Source organism: Zootoca vivipara, chromosome 2 (genome assembly GCF_965207765.1).
Source record: "Zootoca vivipara chromosome 2, rZooViv2.hap1.1, whole genome shotgun sequence".
Taxonomy (NCBI): Eukaryota; Metazoa; Chordata; class Lepidosauria; order Squamata; family Lacertidae; genus Zootoca; species Zootoca vivipara.
The window spans coordinates 28439860-28456762 of record NC_142584.1 but is presented as its reverse complement, the minus strand read 5'-3'; the positions used below and the strand labels follow the sequence as shown (position 1 = coordinate 28456762).

General features: G+C 46.3%; 1 protein-coding gene and 1 long non-coding RNA gene across 3 annotated transcripts in view; one reads left to right on the top strand and one right to left on the bottom strand.

The window, feature by feature from the left end:
• The window catches only part of GCGR (glucagon receptor), a 41361-nt gene extending 34356 nt beyond the window's left edge, over window positions 1–7005 (bottom strand). Inside the window, exon 1 of one of the 2 annotated variants that reach the window (XM_035104244.3) lies at window positions 6457–7005. The gene's annotated coding sequence lies outside the window, so the exon portion shown is untranslated. The remainder of the gene's footprint in view (window positions 1–6456) is intronic. The other variant, XM_088663033.1, reaches the window with a different exon arrangement.
• Window positions 6978–11964, top strand: LOC118079741 (uncharacterized). The gene is made up of 3 exons (XR_015948387.1): window positions 6978–7304; window positions 9680–9858; window positions 10288–11964. It is a non-coding gene; the product is annotated as an uncharacterized LOC118079741 (long non-coding RNA).
• Window positions 11965–16903: the final 4939 nt, after the last annotated feature.

Genomic DNA, 16903 nt, shown 5'->3' with positions numbered 1-16903 from the left:
TGCTTTGCTAACTCTACATGGAATAGATAACTCACTGGGCTCAATGGGAAGCTTTGCTGCTGCTTTGCCAAGGGAAGAGGCTAGTGGCAAGGGGGCTTGCTGCTGCTGCTGCTGCTGCTGCTGCTGCCTTTGCACATCTGGACACAGTGCCTCTGAAATACATACATCTGTGTGTACTCATGCACAGACCAACTGACTCCATGTTAGGCGACTGTTGAATCCTTTTCTAAGCAAATACCCAAACCGTGAGCCTGCAAGAAGCAGAAAAGGTGGCAAAGGATCCTCTTCATCCTCCCAGCATGCAACTTGACCCATCCCTGGCTGCCCTCTGCTTGGGGGCTGGTGATGAGACACACACTCAACTGAAGGGGGCAAGATTGGAGGAGTTGTTATTCTGATGCACCAGGCAACTTCCCAACTTGCAAGGTCTCGTAGTGAGTAAGACTTGTTCAAACAGGATACTTTGCAATCACTCTGTTGACACAGCCCAGCTTGGAGCAGAGGCACAAAGGGCATAATGGAGAGGCTGAGACTGAACCTAAAGGACCCTGCTCAGGGCCTCTCATCACTGCAAATATCCCCACAGAACCAAGTGGTCATAGCTCAGCACTCACTCACCCAGCACCATGGCCCTTGTGGTGCAAGGAACAGCGCTCGAGAGTGCCTAGCTGTCTGCCACTTAGTGGGCAAGCACTGATGCCAAGAAGCACATGTGCAGGCAGAACTACAGGGTGTGCAAAAGACTACATACTGCGTCTCTTGCAGGCTCAGCCCCAGAAGACATTTTTCCATTCAGAAGCTGATAGGCCAGTGTGTGGTGTAGTGGTTAGAGGGTTAGCCTAGGAAAGGAAGAGATGGAGATCCAGGTTCCAATCCCCACTCACTCAGCCAGGTGAGCCAGTCACACAAACTGAAGCTAACTTAGCTCAAAGGGTTGTTTTGAGGATAACCTGGGAGGGTAGAATTATATAGACCCCTCCTTGTGCTCCTTGGGGGAAATACAGAATAGAAACTCTGCAAATGAATAAAGGCAGATTTCAATTCATTTGTATTGGCAACTTAATGCAAAGCCCTGCCGGAATGTTTTCCAGAAATGGTTGCCTCCTGAAAGCATGTAAAAACACATCCACCTGACTTACAGTGGTCTATATCAAGAAGTACATAACACCCCCAAATAAGTAGGTGACATCCACAGCTAGACACAACAGAAGAACCAGATTTGCTACTTAAATTGAGTTGGAACCTGTTTGTGCCAAGCCATGGGTTCTTCTGGAGAAGCTAGTGCTGGATCCTGGAATCTGAGGTCCAAATCACACAACCTGGGATAGGTGCCCTTATGTAGATTGAGTGAATCTGTTCAATCTTTTCATCAAGCAGTGAAACAATGGTGCAATAGGTTCACTACACTCTCCAGTCATAATTTTTCAATGCAAGCTGAGATTTTACTCTACTATTGCAGTCCAACTACGAAGCATTTATGATGGTGCAGTAGAATACCAGAAGACTTTTCCCCCAGTCTTGATTCGAGTATTCAGTGAAGCAATCACACAACCATTTGGCAGGGCCCTCAAATCCAGCCCAAGATGCAATCAACTCACTCAAACTGGCAGGGCTGTGTGTACGGAGTCTCCCAAATACTGCTTCTTTCTTTCTTTCTTTCTTTCTTTCTTTCTTTCTTTCTTTCTTTCTTTCTTTCTTTCTTTCTTTCTTTCTTTCTTTCTTGTTCTGGTTATCCAAAGAGAAGGGTTCATGCCTCTTGAGCATGCACAAACTCAACAAGTCTAACCAGTCCATCCCTTTTCATTGGTGGCTACAGAATAAGTTTTCCTGGTTAGAGGGCCTGGCTTCCAGATAGGGCTGAATTCTGGCCATCATTTTACAAATTAAGCACCAGCCGCCAACCAAGCACAAACCTGAAACACTCTAACAAGCTTAACAAAATAAAAAAATTCCTTCAGTAGCACCTTAAAGCTTAACAAACATATCTAACGAGAGTCTGTATTGAGACTTATGCCAGATGGGGCATCAGAAATTAGGGTTTTCATATCATCCATGCTACAAGAGGAGCTGAATTATATTAGACAAATGAACGGGTGATATCATGATGCACAGTCCTCCAATTACATCCAGGGCATTTTGTGGCACACACAGAATAGACTCTTCAGTGTGTTCACAGCCAAACAGTGAAAACATCTATTTTGGGCCCCAAGCAGCAGAGGATTTGATACACAGGGCAAGAAAAATATGTGCTAAAGGTAAAGTGGACAAAGAGTATGGGGGATTGTAACATCGGGTCTCAACAATCCAATAGGTCAGGACTGTTGGGACACTGAGTGAAAGGCAGTATTAGGCTGTAAAGTTAGGGATGGGGTGAATGAGTCTGGGAAGGGCATGTGCATTTGAAAAATCTTCATAACTGCAACTGCAATGGAATCTGGAATGTCAAGACATCTTTCTGTTTCCAATAATTTCAGCTTTACTTTAAAAAAGCAACACCAAAGTTTCTAGTCATTGAGGGAGGGTTGAAAATGTGCAGACAGTACTTTGTGAAAATGTAGAAGTTGTAAGTGGGGTTTTCAGCAGCCAGAAGCAAGGGAGCCTGTGCTCTGTGTATCTCCTGTCCCATCCCATAAATGCCCTCCGAGACCTTTATACACACTGTTCTCTGTGTCATATGTTTCTGCCACCAAATATTTAAAATTCCCTAAAAACTGGCACATGGTATCACTTAAAAAACCCAAAAACAACTAACATATTTCTGGGTTCACATCATGTTGAAATATTTGCATCTCTGCATAATTTACCCAAGTGATCCTTGGAGAACTGCAGGTTTCTCATTAAAAACTATATGGCTTTTAAGTGCATAAATCAAGATCACTTTACAAGAATTTGCTTCTTGTAATCTGCTTCTGCTACTGCATTTTGGAAGAGTGTAGGTGGATAGCAGTGGTGGACTTTGGGGGTCTCAAGTTTCAGCGGCACCCCCTCCTCTCACATTCCATTCTACATCATAGTTGCAGCGCCCCCTGCAGTGTCCCCGAGGCTCTGTGCCCAGTGCAACTGAACCAGTCACACTCCCTTAAATCCACCTCTGTGGATAGAAGCAGAAATAGTCACAAAATGTGCTGTCAGTTCCACCTGATGGGACCATACTGGGATGGGGTTGGAGCCGAGGACTATATCATGCAGCAAGGAGGGGAGATTCCTGCAAGGCATTTTAAGAAAGGCATAGCTGCCAAGTTTTCCCTTTTCTCACGAGGAAGCCTATTCAGCATAAGGGAAAATCCCTTAAAAAAAGGGATAACTTGGCAGCTATGAGAAAGGTCATATCAATGCTCCATTCCATGATACAGAACCAAGAGGTTAATTAAACGGAGACTGTCTGCTCAAATGCAGCTTTTCCAAGAATTTGCTGTACATGTCGCCACACTCAAACAAGGGAAACTGAATCTAGCAAGAAGCGGGACTGTTACCTAAACTCCACTGCTGTTCTTCTGGGCTTGTACATAAGGATCAGAGGTCAGAACTAACCCTGAAAGCCAGTAGGAAGTGATTTCTACTCCTCGTGCGCACACTAAGAGGCTTCCATGATTGCTGCTACAAGTCTCTTTTGGTTCCTATAACCTCCTGCCTCACTAGTGACACTGGAGGACCCAGATCCCCACAGGCTGCAATTCTGTCCTCACCAGCAATGTACCCAAAGCAAGGCAGTTAACCCAATGCTGTCCATCATAGCAAGAGAAAGGCAAAAGTCAGGCTTGCTTGGGATTTTTATATCTGATGTCCTGCAATTATCCTGCCTTGGTGAGTGCCACACACTACTCTTGGTATAGGCAATTTAGTAAGTTTTGCATGAGATCATGTGTTTACAGCAATAACGTTAACAGTAATCCCAAGCAGGGTAGGATGGACTCTGAACCAATCCATTCCTAAATATAAATCTTTAGAAGTTCACTGGACACCATTTTTAACACCTCCTATTTGAACAACAACAACAACAACAACATCCGTTGTTATACCACACATGCCAAGCGTTTAGGACAGATTTGCCTAAATGGGTAACTGGACCAGTATACATTATTAAACTCCCTTACGCCTTGTGCTCCAATGTTCACCCCAGTTTTGCAGAGATGGGTATAACCATGCTTAAGTTCAGTATTCATTGAACCTGCTGGGCTTCCAGATCTCTTTGTTGTTTAGCAGTGTGTCGCATTAATCAGAGATTTTCATATGCAAAATCTCTGTATGTGACTGTATGTGGCTTTGCCATACAGTGCGTAACACATTAAAACAAGCAATCCTGTGCCTCGGGTCCTTGTATATTGTAAAAGTGGCCGTTCCAATTCTGTTTCTTCCTTAGAATCATAGAGTTCGAAGGGACCACAAGTGTCATCTAGTCCAACCCCCTGCAATGCATGTATTTTTTTGCCCAACATGGGGCTCAAACCCACCACCCTGAGCATAAGAGTCTCATGCTCTAACCAACTGAGCTATCCCAGTCATACATAAAGTAAAAAGAATTTTTTTAACCAATTGGCCGTCGTCTCTAGAGTTGTTTTTTTCACCTTTGGGTTACAGTTCACACGGGGCATGTGTTTGTCCATTCAACAGGCACACACGCTCTCCCCTCTGCCACCTTTTCTCCTGCACACATAGCAGATTGCCATTAGTATTAATTAGGTTCAAGTTCTTTCTGCTAGGTGTTACGTGACTGACTGTGTGGCTGGGCATCTGCAGGAGGCTGTGGGCAGGAGACAAGAACATGGCCCTGTGATGTGATACTAGAGGACAGCATGAAGGAGGAGAAGCAGGGCAGAAGAGGAATTGTATGTACTATGTGTACGTACACACACACACACACACACACACACACACACACACACGCCTAGCCATAGGCACAACTCCATGGTGGGTATACGTGCCCCTTTTCTCAGTGGCCCCTTCCATTCCTTGGCTTAATGTGGCTTGTGAACCCCTTGTGCCTTCTTTCATTCCCCCTCGTCCATGCAGTGTTCTCCAACTACTGTTGCCCCACACTTTCTCTTCCCCAAATCCAGAGGTTCCCTGTGCAACTGATGCAGCTCTCCTATTTGGGTTTTCAAAGCATAGGGCATAAAAAAACTGTGGCAAATGATTTTTGTTGGGGGGGAACCTTAGTTAGTTAAATATTTTTATTGATCATGGGTGACAGCTGCCCCCCACCCCCATGAACTGTGGACTAGAGAACAAGGCACTATCTATTTCATGGCTGGTCAGACCTCAGGCTTGCAGAATGTGCTTGGTGGTGATGGTGGATCCACAAGATCCACCAAGTGGAGTCAGTGTAGCATTAAACAATTCAGATCCAGGGGATTAATTTTGAGTACCAGAATGAACTGAGCTCACAGCCCGAAGTTCCACCTGGAATCCACTCCTGGTTACCTTCAAGCATTCTTCATTAGGCAGAGTAATTGGGGGTCATCTCGTTTTTGCTGCAGCCATTGTTGATCAAAGGGGAGTTGGAAATCATACCTGATACTGTTTGCTCTTGGGAAGGGAGAAAAATTGTATTGCTCTTAAGAAGTAGCTAAGGAGGTCCTTGACTGACACACACGTGTGTGTGTGTGTGTGTGTGTGTGTGTGTGTGGTTATCTGGTCAAGGATTACCCTGTGTGTCCACAGACAAGGGCTGCTATACATCCGGATTTCCCAGGACATTACAAAGGCAGAATTGAGGTCTTTCGAGATGTCCTGGTTTTTTACTTTATGAAATATGGCAATCTTACCACAGACTCCCAAGCCATCAAGGCAAACTGGGTGGTGCGTGGCATATTCTAACAGGCTCGCTATAAATTGTGCCAAAGTTGACTATATACTTGGCGTCAAAGCGGGTCCCTGACCTCTCTCAGCTCGGGAGAGGACGCTGCTCCCTTTTTAACAGTTGCAGAATCATAGAACTGTAGAGTTGGAAGGGACACCAAGGATCATCTAGTCCAATCCCCCCCTTGCAGTGTAGGAATGTATAGCTGTCCCATACTCCCATATGGGGACTGAACCTGCGACCCTGCTGTTAGCAGCACCACGTTCTAACCAACTCAGGTCTCCAGAAGTCCCTTCCTTTAGCCTTCGACAAAGCTGTCCCGTTATATTCGGCTGCCGTGTGGACGCCCCGGACCGAGGCCGTTGTCGCCTCGCCTCCCCGGGGCGCAAGGCAGGGACGAGGCTGGCTGTTGCATGTGCTCTGCTCCGTCCCGTTCACCGCGGGGAACCCGAGGCTGACGGGGAGCAGGGGGGTGGAGAGAGCCCCCTTCTACACCGCCGCCCTCAGCGAGCCCAGAGAAAGCGCCTTCGGTGGCCCTGGGACCGGCTGAGGGATCTCCCCGCCACGCGCTCGCGCCCCTCGACGTGACCAAAGGAAAAGAAAAAAACCCGCGAAGACGGCAGCCCTCCTCCCCTCAGCCGCCGGCCCAGACCTACCTGCCTGTCTGGCTTCAGTTGTCGGCGCTCCACGTCGGGCGCATCGCAGCCGGGCAAAGGGTCGAGGAAGTTCCCCGCCAATGGGTCTCTCTGCGCCGGCTCCTGAGCGCTGCCGCTCCGCTCAAAACTTTTGCCAGAGCCGCGGCTCAATGCAGCCTCAGTGACCGGCTTCGGGGGGAGGGACCGGCGAGCTGGGGGGTGGGGGCCCGGAGGGAGGGGAGGAGGAGACAGCGGCGGAGCCTCTTCGCGGAGCAGCAGGTGCGGGCGGGCAGCCGGAGGGGTGCCGCGTTCTCCCCGCGCCTGGGAAGCAGCTCTCCAGAAAGGGACCTTCCCTCCTGCCGGATTCACAAGTTTCCACTCGCCGTTGCTGCTGCTGACGCGCAAAAGGAAAGCGAGATTTGGAGGTGTCAGGGAGGGCTGCGCAGACCACCTCCTTCTTCCCCCCCCCCCCAACTTCGGGGGAGATCGGCAGCCGAGGCTCAGGCCGCCTCATTCTTCTCAAGGCCTCGCGTCAGGGGGCACCATCCTGTTCCTGGGACGCGTGTACTCTTTGAAACACGCGAGTGGCATCGGAGAAAGGGGGCAAAGGGCCATCGCCCACGGCTGGCCAGGCGGTCAGGCTCAAGGCCTTCCTCTCAGTAATGAATGCCGTTGTTTCCCAAACTTGGGTCTCCAGCTGTTTTGGACTACAACTTCCATCATCCCTAGCTAGCAGGACCGGGGTTAAGTTTGGGAAACCCCTGGATGAATCAGATGGGTTTATGAGATCTGGAAGTCTGCTTCCCTACCTAATACGCCTTGAAGAAAGTCCTGTGGTCCGAATTGTTAAGAGAAAACAGAACATCTGTGTAAGAAACCAACTCTGCTTGAGGGCTTTTTCCAGGCTCAATTTATAGTGCATCAATTGCACCCATGGGCAGGAAGGGGCAGCTCCACCCCTTAAATAAATAAAATCCATAGCTAACTGAGGTTCTGTCCCACCCCCACAAAAGGCCTGCCCCCTAACAAAAATCCTGGCTGCGCCCCTGATTGCACCTGCCTTATCCAGGTGTTATGCAGGACATCTGGTTGGAAAAAAAAGATGTTCATACCTGAGGGAAGGTGCCTGAAACATTAATTATGTGGATATCTTTTTTTCTTCTGGCAATATTTCTATTGCACTGGGTGCGGGGGGAGAGCCCACCAGCCTCCTCCATAGCATATCAGTTGTGACAATTAATGCCTGTTAATTTCGAGCTCACATTTTGTGGTCTCTTCCTCTTTTCTTCCTTTCCATTTAGCATTGACTCCACCCATTTGTGATGGTAATACAAGGATACCTCCCTCTGTAAATGTATCTAGCAAAAACAGATTTGTAACTAAAATAAGCATCTTTACCAGATGACTGGAAGTGAGCCAGCACAGCACCAATTTTTATAAAGGGGTGAGGGCAGCGAGCCAGGAAATCACAGGCCGGTTAGCCTAATGCTTGCCCTTGATAAATTGCTGGAAGGCGTTATTAAAAATAGACTTAGTAAACATAAAGAAGAGTAAGTGTTGGCATAGAAGAATTAGACTGGCTTCTGCAAAGGGAAGTTCTGTTTTACCAATCTTTTGGAATCATTTGAGCATATAGATGTGGATACTAGACAACATATACTCGGGCCCTATCTACACTATACACTTAAAACAGTATCATACCACTTTAAGCAGTCATGGCTTCTCCACCAAAGAATCCTGGGAACTGTAGTTTGTTAATGGTGCCGAGAGTTGTTAGATGACTCCTATTCCCTTCACAGAGCTACAATCCCAAGGTTCTCTGGGAAGAGGGATTGTTGAACCACTCTGGGAATTGGATAAATTCATGGAGAACAAGGCTACCAGCCATGATGGCTATGCTCTACCTTCACTGTTGGAGGCAGTGTGTCTCTGAATACAAATGATAGTAATGAGAAGGCATGTTTTGTTTCTTGATTGACATCATTGCTAGGTGTGTGCTTTATAGAAAGCAAGCAAGCATGAATGAATGGAATAAAAAGAAGTAAAACTGTTCTTCAAATAAACACAAATCTTCCACTTGTGTTCATACACTGTATAGGTTTGTCTTTGCGCACAAAACAGCTACATAGATCTCTTTTTTTAAAAACCTACTTTTAGGAAGTTGTTACTTTAATTTAGGTGGGAGATTGGATGCCGTCCCTACTGTCAGCGCCCCCTCCATCCATTGAATCCTACAATGTTGGGGAAACAAAATAAAAAAATTCCTTCCAGTAGCACCTTAGAGTCCACTAATCCTTGTATGGCTGGGGAGTTAGGTAAGGAGAGTGTTGACAACGTGAGATGGCTAAAAATAGCTTTATCATGTATAATAAGATAAGAATCCAATGTCTCTATTCAGACCAGGTCTCTCCATGGTTTTAAGTTTGGTAATAATTTGCAATTCAGCAACTTCTCTTTCCAGTCTGTTTCTGAAATTCTTTTGTAATAAGACAGCTACTTTGAGATCTTGTATAAAATGTCCTGGGGGATTGAAGTGTTCTCCTACTGGTTTCTCTGTCTTGTGATTTCTGATGTCACATTTATGTCCATTTATCCTTTGGCGTAGGGTTTGGCCTGTTTGTCCAATATAGACAGTTCTCACTATATATAAGGGTCTGGTGGCTTCTGTTTCAGTGTACTGTATCTGAAGAAGTGTGCATGCACACAAAAGCTCATACCAATGACAAACTTAGTTGGTCTCTAAGGTGCTACTGGAAGGAATTTTTTTATTTTGTTTTGACTACGGCAGACCAACACAGCTACCTACCTGTAACTAGAATGTTGGGGAAAGTTCAAATGTACATTGAAAACAATTCACATTGCTAGTTTGTGCTCAACTAGTTACTTTTATTTCCTTGTGTGGCGGTGCTATAGAATTGTTGGAGAAGTTGGTCGCTGTTTGAAGCAGGATGCTGATTCTACAGGGGGAATTCTTATCTCCTCTGGTTACCAGTGCCATTTTTGACAGCTGATGAGATTTGAGAGATTGTGCATTGCTACTGGGAGATCTAGGCTATGAAATTAAATCTATCTGGTGACTCTGAGCAAGGTCATGATGGCACGCTTTTAAGTTCCAGACCATTAATTCTGGAATTGCTAGGCAGTTTCCTCACATGGTCATTCCAGAATTTCAGGGATGTGCAGATCTACATTGTGGGTTTCATTTCTCTCATTCCTTGCCTTCTCCTTCCCCTATGTGCCGCAGGGAGAGTACACTCTCTGGTGACTTTTCCTCCATCCCATTCAAAGCTGCTGTATTTCTCGGGCACATATGCCTCAAAGAAGCCACTGCAATACTGAAAGGAACTGTGGAACAAAGACTCAAATTATAAAACCAACCCAGTTCACAACAGCCCAAAAGCTACTGATGTTGCCTTGCCGGAGGTATGTATACTCTTGTGTGATCCAGGTTTTTTTTAATAATAAAAAAAATCCACTTCCCGTATAAGCAGGGCAAACAACCCTAGCCACTGGTGGTGATGTCAGGCCTCGGGGACTACCCTTAGTCATATGCTGTGGTCATTAAATACTCACTTGCAATTCCAGCCACGTGGGCTCTGCCTCAGACAGAAGCTGCCTGGTTCCAAAGGGCCTTCCTGGTGGTGGATAACGACCCCATTAGAAATCGACATGAAGGTTGATCAAAACAGGGCAGCTTGGCTTCCAAAGAATAAATTGAAATGGGTGGGCTGGGAGGGGGACACACCCTTAGAGGAAATGTGTCCAGATTCCTGAAATATTTTCGGGGGTAACGTTACAGAATGTGTGCAGAAAAATAAGGACGGGTCTCTGTTCTTTCTACATATATTGCAGCATGAACAACAGAAATTCCAGGGATGGGGAACTAACTTGTGGTTTTCCAGATATTGTTGGACTACAACTCTCATAATTCCTGGCCATTCTGGCTGACACGGATGGGAACTGGAGTGCATTTTTAATGCAACAAGAGACAGAAGAGGAAGGGGATGTGTGGATGTGTTACCTATGTCTCAATTCCAGAGCCCTCTGTTCAGTGGGCACTTTTAAGGCATGAAAAATGCAGGTAACATCAGTATATCCACAGAAGAAAATCCCACTGTACCACAGAGCATCCTACATGGGAACTTGGAAAAGGGCTGTAGTCCACATTCTCATTTGTTCTGTCTCTCCCTCTCCCTCTTAACTCTCCCCTACCGCTGCAAGTAGGCCCTTCTAAGAGATACTACAAAGCAAGTAATCAAGCACCAGTTTTTTTTTTAAACAAAATTGTCTGTGCAAGCTTTTTCCGAATGCTCGCCTTTAACAACACTTTAAAGAAATACCACTTAGTCCCCCGGTGTCATTTTTTAGTGACTGACCCTCGGTAATTGGATGGGGCCATTACAATCATGCTCTGAACTGGATATTGCTGATGAGCCTGTCAAAAGAAAGGGAGCTTATCACATTAGCCGCAGTAATAGAGACCACAAATCCCTTGTATGGCTGGGGAGTTAGGTAATGAGAGTGTTGACAACAGCTTGGGAAATGTGGTCCTCGATCTGAGCTGTGCCCTCCCTGCATCACCCCCTGCCCAGTGAAAGGGTGCCTGTTAATTCCTTTTAAGAAGCATCTCTCAATATGCTGCCCTTTTCCACCAGCCTCAGGGGGCGAAAGGGACATGCATTTACTGCTGTGCCAAGTCAGCCGATAGGCTGTTAGAGACTGTACTACATCTTGGAAGCAAATGAGCACTGAGTTGGGATTCAGGGACACCAGCCTCACTGCTCAGGGAGACATGCAGGGGAAAGGTCTAGGAAGAAAGTTTGGCTTCCTAGAGGATGGCAGCAAAGGGCAGAGGTGTCTGCTCTGTGTCCAGAGAGAGTGATAATGTTTTCGTGTAAGGACATGTCTAAACAGCGTCTGAGTTACTTAGCTTCCCCTAGAGACCAGCTGAGCCATCATACTGGGAGCTGGGGGAGAGAACACATGCTTGGTGCATCATAGCGATGAATAGCTGGGGCTCATTAGTGAGTGAGTGTGTACTGTATGGGGGGGGGCTAACTTCTGCACACAAGAATTTTCTAAGCAGAAAGAGATAGCACTTTAGAAAACAACAACACACTAGCTCCTGCTGCTTCCGACCTCTCTCCAAATTGGACTGATGCAGAAAGCACAGTGGATGCCATCAAACCCTATGCTTCAAAGGCTGCTTTTGGACAGCACTCTGACCTCACGGCTAACCAGATCCGGGTGCTGCTCAACGTCACCTGTTTTGTCTTAATCCTTTTAATCAGATGGTAATTATATTGCAGTTGCTTTTGCAAAGCGTGATGGTGGTGCGGGGCCAAGGAAAGTATGTCTTGCTTTCCACTGAATCCTGCCTCCATCCATTCTTCTCTGACTGATCATGGACTTGGGGAGACTCAGAGTCCCATGTGGAGTTGGGCAGCAAAAGCCAAACCCCGTTTTTGTTTTTGTTTTTATATCAATATCTTTGGAAGAAAGGTGGTGCATAAATGGCATCAATTAATCAATAATAAATAAAATAGACATCGAGTACAACAGTTAACATGCCTAAGAATGCCAAATTGCTTTTAAAAAAAAATCTCAGAGATTCTGTTCTGTAGCATAAAGCTGTGATAAAAAGGAAACCTTTTGTTTTGCTTGCCCTGGAACTAAGTTTGGGTCACTCCAAGCCCATGATCACTGCAAATTAAACAGGGCTCCAGCTTCCAAGGAGATGTTCCTCTGGCACTTTTGTTTGCTCAAAAGAGTGGAAGAGAAATGAAAGCCACCCCCGGCCCCAACAAAGGGCTCAGCTGCTCCTCTGGGTGAACGGAAAGGCTAAGAATGGTTCTAGCAGCTGGGGTGTCTCGGGACATTGGAAATGAGTGCGGCAGAGAGGGAGGGAAGAGGGGCACATAGCAGGAGCAGAACTTAGAGGCTCAAAGAGGCCAAACTGGGTGAAGTAAACTTGGTCAGGGAATGGGGTCGGAGGCCTCTGGGAGCACCTCACATTCTCCAGCAAACAAACAGCATGCTGTGGAATGGGGCTGAAAGCTACGGCCACTTTCCTAGGTTTTGAATTCATCTACTTTGCTCACCTGCCCCATGTTTGCCATATGTTGTTGGTTCTTGCTTGGGGAAGGGCTGTAGCTCATTGGTGCAGCATCTGCTTTGCATGCAGAAGGTGGTCCCAGGTTCCACCCCAAGCTTTCCCAGGTAGGACTGGGAACACCTCCAGTCCGAAACCCTTAGGATGCTGCCTGTGCAAAAACAATCATCTGCCTTGGTGTAAGGCAGCTCCCATGGTTCCTAAGTGACATCAGGAGAGAACCTGGCTAGCAAGCATTTCCTTCCATGCTCCTTCCACCTACTGGAGGACATTGAATTTGCTCTCGCAAAGACCCACTCTGCCAGGCATGGCCAAACTTGGCCCTCCAGCTGTTTTGGAACTACAACTCCCATCATCCCTAGCTAACAGGACCAGTGGTCAGGGATGATGGGAATTGTAGTTGCAAAAATGCCCTCCACTATTGCTTGTTCCCCAACTTCAAGCGCACTTTGCTAGGACAGTCTAAGGCACGGGTGGCTAGGCTTTGGCTCTCTAGATGTCACTTGATTACATCATCCAGGACTATTGACCATGCTAGCTCGGACTGATGAGAGTAGGGAGTCCAGCAACATCTGGAGGGCCATTAAAATACCTCCATGCCGCTATTCTAAGTCAAAGCAGTTTTAAAACTCTAAAACTGTAGCAGTGATTTGCCTCAGTTACACTTTTCCTACTCAGATGGCCAAGTTGTTGCATTCCCCATGGTGAGCAGGAGCTTCGGTTGCAGGACAGTCCAAAGAGCTAACCAGCACGACCACACCCCTCATAGCTGCCCAATTCCATTTCTCACCAGTTGGCAGCAGGACAGCGTTGATGTGCTCAATTCCAGTGATAGCAAACATTGCGAGGGATGACCTATTGACCTGTTCACGTGCAAGTGGGGTTGAAGCTGGGCTGCCAACTGATTAAAGATTGTTAGCTGATTAATGTTCTGGCTTTTTATCCAATCTACTAAGCAACCATTGAAATGCAAATACATGACTAACATGCTACGAGACCCCAACAGAATACTTTAAAAAAATTATTCTGAGGACCACTTGCAATTGATAAACAAAAGCCACCAGTCATTGCAGAGAAGTAAAGCCCTCCTTTAGCATTCCCACCCCACCGTATTAGGGACATTAAATATTAAACTCTATTGGTTGGTTCGGAAGCTGCAGCCAGTGCAGAATGCTGTGACTACTGACTGGTACATCTAGCTGGGCCACATGTGACACTGGTTCTTAAGGATCTGCAGCGGCCATTTATTTGCCACCAAGTTAAGTTCCAGGTTTTATTATGGAGATATAAAGACCCAACCAACTTGGGATGATGGTACCAAGCAGACTGTTACCTGCTATAGGCCAAATCAAACTTTATGCTCATCAGAGGAGACCCTGATGGCCGTACCATCTGGAAACCTCTTAGAAATGGGCCTTTTCAGTTATAGCACCGTCTGGAACACTCACCCAAAAGAGATCTGAGAAGCTCCATCTGCTGGATGCTTCAAAGGCTTCCCAAGATATCAGCTGGTTACGCAGGTCTGTTGGAGAATGCTATTGCGCTCAGTTGCAACTTGCTGTTTTAAATGATGGTTTAAAAAAATGTATTTATTGCATTCTGGTATTTATTTGACATCTATTATAGTTATTGCATTTTGGTTTGTTTTTTTAGCTGGCTTCCACTAACACAGAATGTTAGGGGAAGCCAGCACAAGGACTTATGCTTGCACAATGAGGCTTCCCCCTTGCTCCTCCCCTAGATATATTCTGTGGGGCTGGGAGGACACCCCCCCCCCCGGAACAGCATGCAGGGGAAGGAGAGGAGAGATTGTTCCATCTGGCAAACAGAAATGCTTGCACATTGTATTAGTGCAATGCTGAATTCCACTCTGTAATTGTTGTAAACTGCTCATGGTTTGTTGCTGAAAACAACAAGTGGTACAGTATATGCAATATCCGAATAACTATTAAGTAAATCAGTCCCTCTGCTGATGGGAGAAGTGGCCCAACAACATATAGAGGGCCACAAGTTTTTCATCCTCTACTAGGGAATAATCCCCATTGAGCAAGCAGAACTTAACTGTGAATAGACAGGCATAGCATTGCACTGTAACTCTCGTGTCAAAATCAATGGGGCATCAAGTATTTTTTCAACCTTGGTTAGTTTATGCCCATTCATCTCAGTTAAGGACCGTCTGCTTTAGTTTCTAATTGTTCTTGTTACAGAAGGAAAGCCATAATCATTTCTCCTGGAAAGCTGCCATTGGATACAAACTCGAGGAAAACATCGTGTTTTAATTTATTTCTCGTCAAATCTGGTGCAGCCAGCAAATAGCCAAGACATCTCTCTGGGCATCATAATGGTAAGCCCTACAAGAGCCCCACAACCAGGAATAATCATTTTCTGACAGCTCCACTGATTAATTTGGGGAACAGGGGAGATGATGTTGATCTCTAACACACACTGTAGCCGCTTAATACACCATGGGTTGCATCCAACGTTACTTGTGCTCAGAGTAGGACTGTTGAAACCAATGGGCATGACTAACTTAAGTCCATTCATTTCAGTGGGTCTACTAAGTGAGCACAGGACATGGGTGGCGCTGTGGGTTGAACCACAGAGCCTAGGGCTTGCCGATTGGAAGGTCGGTGGTTCGAATCCCCGTGACAGGATGAGCTCCCGTTGCTCGGTCCCAGCTCCTGCCAACCTAGCAGTTCGAAAGCATGTCAAAGTGCAAGTAGATAAATAGGTACCGCTCCGGCGGGAAGGTAAACGGCGTTTCCGTGTGCTGCTCTGGTTCGCCAGAAGCGGCTTAGTCATGCTGGTCACATGACCCGGAAGCTGTATGCCAGCTCCCTCAGCCACTAAAGTGAGATGAGCGCCGCAAACCCAGAGTCGGCCACAACTGGACCTAATGGTCAGGGGTCCCTTTACCTTACAAAGTGAGCAAAACGTAGCTGGATATTCCCGTTCTGTGCTGCTGCTGCGCTTGCTTCTTATCTTTGAGGGCCACCCCACCGCTAGGCCCCACAAAAGCTCAGCCTGCTTCCTCACGCTCATCTGTACTGCCAAACACAGGCCTGTTTACCGAGGGGCGCTGGCCCAAGGTGCAATGATTCTCAATTCGCTTCCACTGGGACTAGATACTGTTCCTTCTGGCAATGTGAGCTTCTGTTCCATTGTGTCCCGGGCCCCCTCCTCTTCTCTTCTCTTCTCCCGCCTCGCCCGACACACACACACATTAAGTGGTAGCTTTCCTTTCACAATGGCAGTGTTGGGCCAAGGAACCCTGCTGTGTGCTCATTAATCGGACCGCTGGATGCCTCTTTGCCTGGGATACAGATGGACACAAATGCCAGACATTCTCCTGGCCCTGCAGCTGTATGCTCTTGCCTGTAAATCTCATGCTGCTGCTACTCTTAGCGTATGACAAACCCAGCATTTGAAGGGCTTTTTTCTTTTCTTTTTTTGGTCTTCTGCCTCTGGGAATTACGCAATGGCATCTCCCAAGAGCCTGAGCAATACATTTCCCTCCTGGAGAGTTGTACTGAAGGGGGAAATCAAGCAAGACCCTCTCCTTCGCTGAGTGGGTTAGTTAAGTAGGTAGGGCAGGCTTGGCTAAGTTTATTACATATCGATATCCGAAGCCACAATAATTGCCTTGCATCAAGTTGAAGCTCTCTGTTTCCAACGGTGGTCAGCTCAGAAGCAGGGCAGGTTGGAGATAGCCATTTACTATTGTTTGCCGACAGTCTTTGAACTTGGAGGTTCAATTTTAGCAATTATTCATGTAGAGCTTAGCATTAAGCACAGTGAGGTGGCCATCTCAGGAAACTGATTTTGAGTGTCATGAAAGGGCAGCAAATTGTAATTTATTTGATACTGCTGCTGTTGGAGGAAGAAAGGTACCTATGGGACTTTTCTGCCTCAGCTTCCAGTAATTTTGTTAATTCTTAATTTGTCTAATTCTCAATCTGCTTTCCAGTAATTTATCTTATTCTTTCCCCCCAAAGCTGTCTGAGCTGTTGTCCATCAACACAACCTGTTGGAAATTAATGCCATCAATTATTTAGGAGACACTTTTTTATTGTCCTGAAAGTTACACTTTTCTCACCAGACAACAGTGGGTCTTTGCAGTCTGGGAAACAGAATTACGTTATTTGCCTCTTGTTTTATTTTATGGTTTTATATCTTTGCCTTTTGCACTTGCCTCAAGGCAGTTAACCAATAATATACCACACAATATAAAACAATAGTAGAACAGCAATGACATGTCAGGAATAAAGTGACTGAGAAGCCACAAAACGATCCAGGGGCAGAAGTTATTAAACAGCAATCGATAAATGTCAAAGGGGGAGTTAAGATAAGGTTGTT